This window comes from Hirundo rustica, chromosome 6 (genome assembly GCF_015227805.2).
Source record: "Hirundo rustica isolate bHirRus1 chromosome 6, bHirRus1.pri.v3, whole genome shotgun sequence".
In the NCBI taxonomy this organism is placed as follows: Eukaryota; Metazoa; Chordata; class Aves; order Passeriformes; family Hirundinidae; genus Hirundo; species Hirundo rustica.
This window is the reverse complement of record NC_053455.1, coordinates 53,545,132-53,555,003: the sequence shown is the minus strand read 5'-3', so window position 1 is coordinate 53,555,003 and position 9,872 is coordinate 53,545,132.

Genomic DNA, 9,872 nt, shown 5'->3' with positions numbered 1-9,872 from the left:
ATGTTACAGGGCAAAACAACACCAAAGATAAAGCAACAAATATGCTAATTTGAAAGCATCCAACAAAAAGCCAAAGCAGAAAATCCCCTAACCAAAAAAATCCCAGATTTTAAGGCAGACAGGGGAAACCTCATACAGTAGTAAAAAAATTATCCAAAAATTCAGCAAGCTACTACTCTGCACAGGGTGTGTTGTGTATAAGAAGAAAAAAGATCTGTTGCAAAAGGCAGAATGCTGAACAACAATTCCTTTCATCTTCATGTCAAAAATTCTTTCACTGTGATGTTGACTATCAACAGCAAGTGATTTACCCTGGGTTCTTCAGTTGCCCTGCCACAGATTTAAAAAGAACCAAAATAGAAGCAAAATAATTGATCTATTCTCAAGTCTGAAAGGGACAGGCGAGATTTGTTTCACTTCTAAGTTTTCATTCAATAAAGGCAGCAGTGAATAAAGATGAAATGGAGAGATGGCCTGTTTACATTTACATTCACATTCATATTTACATAAAATAAAATAAAATAAACAAAGGAGAAGTTTTTCATCTTAGAGAGATGTGTTTAAAGAGTTTCATGAGTTGTGTGAGGACAAAACCCTCATCTCTCCTCAACAATATATACTACATCAAAAGTGCAGTTTTCTACCATAGGTCTTCACATACAGCAAATCTTGGTTTAGAAGTTATTGCTGAATGGAAGTGCTAGATAGCACTTTACTATCATAATATTTTTCTTTTACATGTATAATTTCAGGGGTCTGCTTTCCAAAACAGTTTAACGTGTACTCAGAGTCAATACTCCAAATGGGCAAATGACTCAGACTGCATAAAAGCAACATTAAATTCCCTGCAGGTTAAACAGAGAACCACCCCAAAGTATTTTGATAGACAAGGAAAAAAGCAAAATCCCAAACAAAACCAACACGACTAATAAAAGAAGTAATTTACATGAAAGCTCCACGATCCCCATGATTCACAAACATGCATAGGGTGCTAATAACACCAAGGCCATGAGTTCAATCCCTGTACAGGCCATTCACTTTAGAGCTGGACTTGATGATCCTTGTGGGTCCCATCCAACTCTCTGCAAATTCTACTTTTTTACATACATGTGCACACAAAAACACATAAAAATGAAAGACAGGCAGGCAGCCATGAAGCAATCACATTTTATGTAATAAGATGCAGACACAATCACACAAAACGTGATATTTCATAGACTTAGAGAATCATTAACATCGGAAAAAACCTCTAAGATCATCAAGTCCAAGCATTAACCCAGCACTGCGAAGTTCACGCCTAAACCATGTCCCCATCCCTACGCTTTTTGAACGTGCCAATGCTGGTGATTCCATCACTTCCCCAGGCAGCTGATTCCAATGCCTTACGACCCTTTCAGTGAAGAAATCTGGGATATTTGCCAGCATTTAAGAAACTTATTTAAAATAAACAATGAAACAAAAACTTCTGTTACTGAAACTGTCACCTAGGCACCATCAAGATTTATCTGCTTTTTCTGTCACTTGTGAGAGAAAAGCTTCAGCAGGCAGCAGGAGGGAAAGCTAACAGCGCAAAGATACTCTAAATATTGCTATAAAAGCCTTCAATTTAAATTACGATTTTTCACATACTGAGTGATCAAAGTCAAAGCCCTCACTGGTGGAATTTGGAGCTCCCAAGCCAAAACCCTGCTGACCCCATGTTCCTATAGGTTGGGTGAGAGACAACAGGCTGCAAGCTCAGTCACAGTGCCCTGGAAATGTTTTTCCAGGGCATCAGGAAGGCATTCACTTTGGAGCAGAGAGCAATTTTTTTTATCTCCTAAAGAAAATAAAAAGAATTGCTGATGTATGTCTCCAGCTGAGGTTTTGTTTTCTTCATTATGGTTCCTGATAGTTGGGGGTGAGCCTGAGGTATTCCTTTAGCTTATCCAGTCAAAATCAGAAGGTACTGTTGAGAGCTAGAGTCTCTATGGCACCTGTGCAGAGATAATTTCTTGAGTCTCTGAAAAGTAATCTGCTTCCTTTGTGCCCAGACAAGCAGGGCACAGATTTCCTTCAGGTATGCCTGAGTTACACCCCTGCTTTCCCTAAACAAGTAAAACAAAAGTGTCCTGCTATCCTGGAGTCAAAAGCACATGAACATGAAAAAACTGACCAATTCATCAAAGAGAATCAAACAGAGGTGGGAGTAATATTTCACATCAGCAAATTCCAGAGACTTTTTTATAGCCATCCACACTGTTAAGATATCCCTTTGCCTGATTTCAAAGCAGTTACTGTGGGACCGTATCTTACATCCAGCTTCACATGAGATGCAGAGCACATGCTCAGCTCTTATGAGACAGGACCATGTGGCATTGCACATGAACTTTCCCACTAGCCACTGTCTAGGGGCAAAGGTTGTTTTCCAAATATATTTTCTCTGATTCCTAATGCTCACTTTATTTAATAATATTTTTGCACCCTTTAGAAGTTTTCACCACCTCTTCTTTTTACCACTTCTTATCCCACTTCAGGAAAGATAAGAAGAGAATCTTATCCTTCAGGAAGGATAAAAACAGAATAATGGAATCCTAGAATATTCTGAGTTGTAAGGAACTTATCAGGACACAGGACACCCCAATAATTCCATTATGTACCTGAGAGCATTGTTCAAACACTTCTTGATCTCTGTCAGGCTTGGTGTTATGGCCACTTCCCTGGGAAGCCTGTTCCAGCACTCAGTCATCCTTTGGGAAAGAAATCTTCTCCTAATATCCAACCTAAAGCTCCCCTAACTCAGATTTATGCCCTCTCCTCAAGTCCTCTCCCTGGTCACCAGGGTAAACAGATCAGTATCTGACTCTCCTCCTCCCCTCATGAGGATTTTGAAGACCGCAATGAGGTCTGACCTCAGTCTCCTCTTCTCCAGGCTGAACAAACCAAGTGCCCTCAACCACTCCTCACATGACTTCCCTTCACCTTCCCCACGGCCTCCTTTGGATGTTCTCTAATGGTCTTTTTTATATTGTGGCACCCAAAACTGCCTCAGGACCCGAGGTGAGGCCACCCCAGCCCAGAGCAGAGCAGGACAATCCCTCCCTTGCCCAGCTGGTGATTCCGTCCCTCGTGTCCTCCAGGACACAGTTGGCCCTCCGGCTGCCAGGGCACTGCTGACTCATATCCAGCTTGCCATGGACCAGGGCCTCCAGGTCACTTTCCACAGTGCTGCTCTCCAGCCTCCTGTTCCCCGGTCTGTACACAAAATCAGGGCTGCCCCATCCCCCCAGGTGTAGAATCTGATATTTTTCCCTGTTGAACTTCATACAGTTGGTGACTGCCTATCTAATTTGTTGAGGTCTCTCTGAATGGGCGTCTCTGCTTTCTACAGCAAAGGTAGCCCAAATAAAGGTCCAAACAAAAGCTCATATACCTGAATTTAAATCAATCATAAGGTTTTAGCAAAACATTAACCCTTAGGCTCTCATATGTACAACAGACTAGAGGTCTGTCAGGGCATTATTTTAATGGATTATTTTAACTATGACTAGCTCTTTATTTTTTATTAGTTTATTTTAAACTAGGGGAAAGAAAAGAAGAAATCGTGATTGGGGGTATGTCATGATAACAAGCAATATAACAAACAGTACAAGAGAAGCACAAAAACTTTTTGCCATATAGTAATATTGCATTCTAATCTATAAAAGGATGTGAGTACATAAGGAGACTGAAATTATATAGGCAAAGCAAGATTAAGAGATCCCTTTGAAGTACACTAAGAATGAAAAGTGAAAGTGATAAAATAAGTCAATAATGATTAAAGATGATTAATCTCCAAGTCCTCCTCAAAAAGGTGTCCCTTTAATTTGGATTTTCTGTGGTGTGGGAAAAACATACTTTTTATAACACAAGTTCATTGGACCATGAACCATGCATGAACCATCTTATTTGGGGGAAGATGTCACGCCTCTTTAGTGTTAAACATCTTCATTCCTCAGGGAGTGCCTGAATTTCTCCGTTATGTTTAGTAGTGTAACACACTGGTTATGAGTGAACATTTGTGATCCTCAGCTTTATTGTAACTTGGGATGCTCATCAAACTGCTCATGAACAGCACAGACCTTCTGTATGGACCCTTAACAGCAATCCTGTGATGTACAAATTATTTGTCTATCCCTAGGATTGCTGCCTGACTGTTTCCAAATGCTTCTTTTGCACAATTAAGGTGGTATGTCTATAATTTATTAACAATTGAAGACTGCATAAGATGACTTTGGTTTCTGAAACTTTTAACAGCACAAAATACTGAAGCGCACGTTACTTTCCCATCCTCCTAAAGTATGTTCTGTTTCTTTATTCTTAAATTACCTGCAGTGAGATAACCCCCTCTTTCCTTCCCAGGTGCTACTACTTTCTCCCTAAAATATCTTTTGATTAATGTATAAAGTGCCTTACGTTTGCTGTGCATTTTCCTGATTTTAAAACAAAATAAAATTGTAATGCTGCTATTTTGTTCAGTCCTTGACTGCCATCTTTTGCTGAGGTACACTGGAATGCACAGCACAGTCCACAAGTTTTACAACCTCTTGACTTGTTCAGCAAGTAAAAAGAAAAACCCAATTTAACAGCTTTAGTCTGCAAAGCTGTAAGCAAAACAGAAAGTAAGTCATGTTTTCTTAGAAATCAGTTATGTTTATTCATTACTTATTAGTCAAGAGTAGTGTGCTACTCTTCCCTGTAAGGATCTCAATTAGACACTGCATTCTGAATTTCCCCTGTGCAGCCTAGCCCTGCCTTTCCTGTCAGTCTCCTTCCCATCTCTCTGTCATGTTCAACCTCACGCACACTCCAGTCTCACACAAAATCTTCCATTAGCAAAGTCAGCAAAAAAAATAGGACCAAAGGACAGCCTTATCTCCTTGGTCTCTACACCAAGAGCACAGCAGCCTTTACAGCTTGTTCTGTTTCACCTGCACCAGCTCTTTCACACCTTCACCTCACTCAATCTATTATGAGTGCTGTTGTTTGGGCTATCCAGCTTGTGACCTGACTGCAATAGCCACTCATTTATTTTGAGTGATACTTGGATAGAAACATCTTTCTACATAATACCTGTGCCATTTCTGGAAAATTTTCATTTGCATGTCTCTATTTTCCACACAGACACCGTGGCAAATACTTCTTGAAAGGTGGGAATGGGAAATGTCCCATCCTGCTTTGGATCACTCCCCAGTTGTCCTGTCAGGACGGGACGTGTCTCATACTCGTTCTGCACTGATGTCTGTCCACTGGCGCAAGTTTATAGATTTCAGAGGAAGATACTCCCTAGGCAGATGAGCAGCAAATTACTTTCCTATATCACTTTTCCCTCTACAAGGAAATTCAAGGGAACTGAAGGACTGGTGGGTGGCTGGCATGGACCTGTGGAGGGGCCCAGCAAAGAGGCAGCTGGGAAGATGTGAGGATGGCTCAGGGCCTTGGGAAACCGCAGCCACAGAGGCACCCTCCTCCACTGCAGTGGAGGGCTAAATGATAACTGACATATAATTTTAAGATGTTTATTTTTTCTTGAAAACATGACTATTCAAAATACAGTGTTTCAGATTGTTTCTTCCTGCACAACTTTCTAGCTGTCTTTGTAGAAGAAAATCCAATTCTCAGTGTAAACCAGAAGTGAACAATTGTGTTTGCAAGCAACTCCACAAACTTTTCGTCCTACAAGGACAATGGAGGGAAGCAGGACTGGATGGGTCTTTACCACTGGCCACAGAGGCCATCGGATGTCCTGATGTGACCTGGCACTTCCAGGGAAGAACAATCCATGGGGAGGACTGTGTCCCCAGAGAATGATCTATTTTGAAAGTCTAAGCAATACCTCCAGTTCCTCCCACTACTGGGCTATAATGATCTTTTTATAGATAAATGAGCATGGCTTCCTGAGGAAAGAGTAATCATTAAAGAAAAGCCTCTTAAGAAAAATCAAAGTCCACTGCAAAGGGAAGATTATAAACCCTAAGTTTAACAGGATTTCCGGAAGACACAGTTTTCAGTGCATTTTTTTTTCTCCAGAAATTTACTTTTTCTCAATAATCTAGTTATAACTTCTTTTTCATCTATCCAATCAAAAGTGACTTAAATCCTCCTTCTATGACTTTTTCACAGCTTGGCATTGAAAAATATTGACAAGGAATAAGAAAATAATTCAGTCATGTATCAGGATACAGCAAAGAGTTGTTTATTATTTAGCAAAATAAATTATTCACAGAATTGTTTTCTACTATCTGCATTTTTAGAAGAAGAAAATATATCCTTCGGTACTGTACAGGTATTTATTTACCTAAGAGTTGCACTTTAAATGATTTCTAGTGGAAAGCAATATACTAAATAGAGAAACTTTCTGACTTACATGTTAGAAATTCTTTCCTTAGAGAAATACAGGCAATGTTTAATATTTATAATAATATATAGAGGCTGTTGCTGTTTATGGATACTATGCAAAATATACAACCTGTGAGATCTTAATTTTGTAAGTTAAATCAAGTGCATTTTCTATGTATAGGTCTAAGCATTTAGAGTAGCACCAACAAACGGATATCAACAAATGGATATAAAATTTTCCATGTGACTTGATATTATGTTACAGAATGACACGTGTTTGTAACAGCGGACAGAACTCAGACTCAAATACTGGCCTTTAGCATCAAAATAAGTGCAGAAGATGCAAAAAATCTAAGTAATTTCAGAATTCAGAACTCATTTTTCTTCTTCTCAGTACTAATGACTAATCAGTCTTGGATCAAGGGTCAGGTCCTGGATCTCTTACTCATGACAAAGGGTACCTAGCAGATTAACTCAGCTGAAGCCAAGAAAAACATTCATGATCTGATCATTGAGCATCAGACTACATGATTCTAGTCTGGGCACACAAAGGGATGACTTCTATCATCTCAAACTGGCATTTACTCCAAACAGAAAGCTCTCATTGCAAGGAGAAAAATAAGAAAAAAGGAAAACAAGAGTGAACAACATAGCTGTGGTGGTGAGAGCAGCAGAGGTGTCTTCAGTTTCCTCCTAGGGAACTGCTTGTAAATATATAAGGTGTGGCACATACAGCATCACTTTTCTGCATATTAGGATGAGGCAGGTGCATCTTGCAAGCACTAGGAGAGCTGCTCAACTCTGAAGCTAATAGAATGAGGAATTAAGGTTTGTCTTTTTCCTAATCTCAGACTGAAAGATGAAATTATATATATCCATTCACTCAAACCAGGTCTCCTCTCCCCCTGAAAAGGCTATTCTCATGTTCTTCACAATCAGGGGCAAAAAGGTACAGCAGTTCATGGAAAAGAGCATTCCTTGCAAGTTTTCCTGCCTGACGGCAGCAAGTCAGGCTGCAGCTCATTAGTCACACTCTTAACTTTGCTATCTTAAAGTACCTTTTTCAGATGTTGAAATGAGGCCTGAAACAAAACCTCAGATGCACACAAACGAGTAGAAAAGTGAAATACTCAGCTTGGAATTTCTTGTCAAATTCTTGGTCAGATATTGAAAGAAGTATTGAATTTTCAAAAACTGAAGGTTCTTCCTTGGTTATCCTGGCTAAAAATTTCACACGAGTTTGCATAATTTTTTTTTTTTTAATATTATTTCAGGGAAATAGAAATACCAATTATTCCCACCTACAGAATAACATCATGACGGAATAACAAGTGTTTCCACACTATTTAAAAATATTTTTCCAGAAACTGTATTTATAAATTTTGTTATTTTTTCTATGTGAGATTTAGCCAAAATGATTATTCTGAAAAACTCCATGACATCATGCTGAAAATATGTCAGAAGGCTATGGCAGGATAAATATGCAAATTTACATCTCTAACTTGATTTTCAATTTGTTATTCCACTAGATTTTTTCCTACTTTGTGTAAAATACTGTCATCCAAAAAATCCCCACTTTTCTGCTAGAAGAAACATTCATAATTAAAAAAAATGCTGCAGGCATATATTTATGTGAATAAGAATGTTTTACACTACGCTTATTTTCCTAGAATTAATATTTCACTTAACATGACGAGGAGAGAAACCTAGTTTCTTTGGTAACATGACTAGGAGAGAAACATTCTGACTCAGATAATTATTTTTTCATTTGCTTTATATTTTCTTTTTTTTTTATCCCAGGTTTTACATTTTCATTTTTTTATCCCAGGCTTTATGCAGTCATTGTAAGGCTGATGATATCTTATTTACACAATACAGTTCAGCAGCTCAAATTTAAGAATAAATACCCTCAAGTCTGAGGGTTTTGCCTATTTTTGTGAATTCACTTGATGTCCCTGTGATCAAACTAGGTGAATCTGTGGTTTTCCTGGTTAGCCCTACAAGCGGCTGACATTTGGTGTTTGCATAAAAACACCATTAAATTAGCCTCCTGCCGGACTGGGTTGATGGTTCACCCCAGAAACTCCCTGTTGTAATGGCATAGCTTTTACCATTGCCAGACATATTCATTAATAAGACCCTATAGGTATGAAATAAAACATGCACAAAATATCCATATGCACACTTATAAGGAGAGAAGAGAAAAAAGGGGAAAAAACCACCAACAAACCAACAAATAAAAAAAAAAAACCTCTCAAAAGCAGAGGAATGCTTGGCTGCTTTTGTGAGCTTATAACACTTTAAGGCATTTGGTCTGTACAAAAGAGAAATATTAACTAGTGATGGTTGTATACTTGGATACAGTTGTATGCAAACTCTCAGAATGTTGCCTGTACTGACTCACTCTGCCTGATCCACGCAATGGGAAGTGGTTCACTGCTGTCTCATCTGGCGCCTCCATCTCACCACCCATGGGTTACAGGACACAATGGTATGCTATGGCAGCTGCTATATCCATGTCCTGGCTTTCATAGAGGGCTGGGTCACAGATCCCAAACCTGCACTTCATATTTTTATGTGGACTAAAAGTGTTTTGTCTGTAGATGCAGCAATACCTTTAAAGATGGAACTTTGCATATTGGTTTGGGTTTTTTGTTTGTTTGCCTTTTTTGGTTCAAGTTTGGCAATAAAAGGGGACTTTCAGCTCCCCCTTCTACACTCAGTCTCACCAAAATCAACTATAACATTACACAATCTCTACTGCACACATGGACAGAACTCCTTCTCCTAAGCAGTGGATAGGAACAGGCAAGACTTCAAGTCTGGACACACACTAAGTTGCTACTGACACAGCAAAACTACCTCTATTTATCCATGACTTAAGAAGATGTGGGGATTCATCCCTAAATACTACAAGACTGAAGTAAAGGACTTGTGCTATTAAAAGCTCTCTCAGGTTATGTAATTTTTTTTTTTTTTTTTTTTTTTTTTTTTTTTTTTTTTTTTTTTTTTTTTTTTTTAATATTTATTCACAATATACACTCAACCCTTCCTTCAGGAGTGCGACTACACACACTACCTCTCTGTGCAAGTTAATCCTTCAGGATGACAAGTAATTTCCTGCTTCTTTGGAAAAATGTATTGTTACGGCATTAATGAAGGTAAAATGAATATTCAGTTATTTAAAACAAAAACACAAAAGGAAATAGTTATTATGCCATAGTTAAGATAAATGTTGCTGGTCAATCTGGTTTTCTAGGATTCTCTAGTCCTGTAAGTCCAGCAAAGTTGTATATGGAGAAATAAAGTCACTTCTCACACAAACCCATATAAGCCATATTGTCTTTAGTAGAAGTCAGTGAAAAATTAGTTGCTAACTGAAATTCACCCTCAGACAGTGCAACAAAAAACACATTTCTGTTCATCTGGAAGTCCATTGGGTTTCCAAACACACTGAGGGTGGACTACAGCAGGTGGGGAGAAGCACCATAGTTAGTTTTAACCATTAAACACTT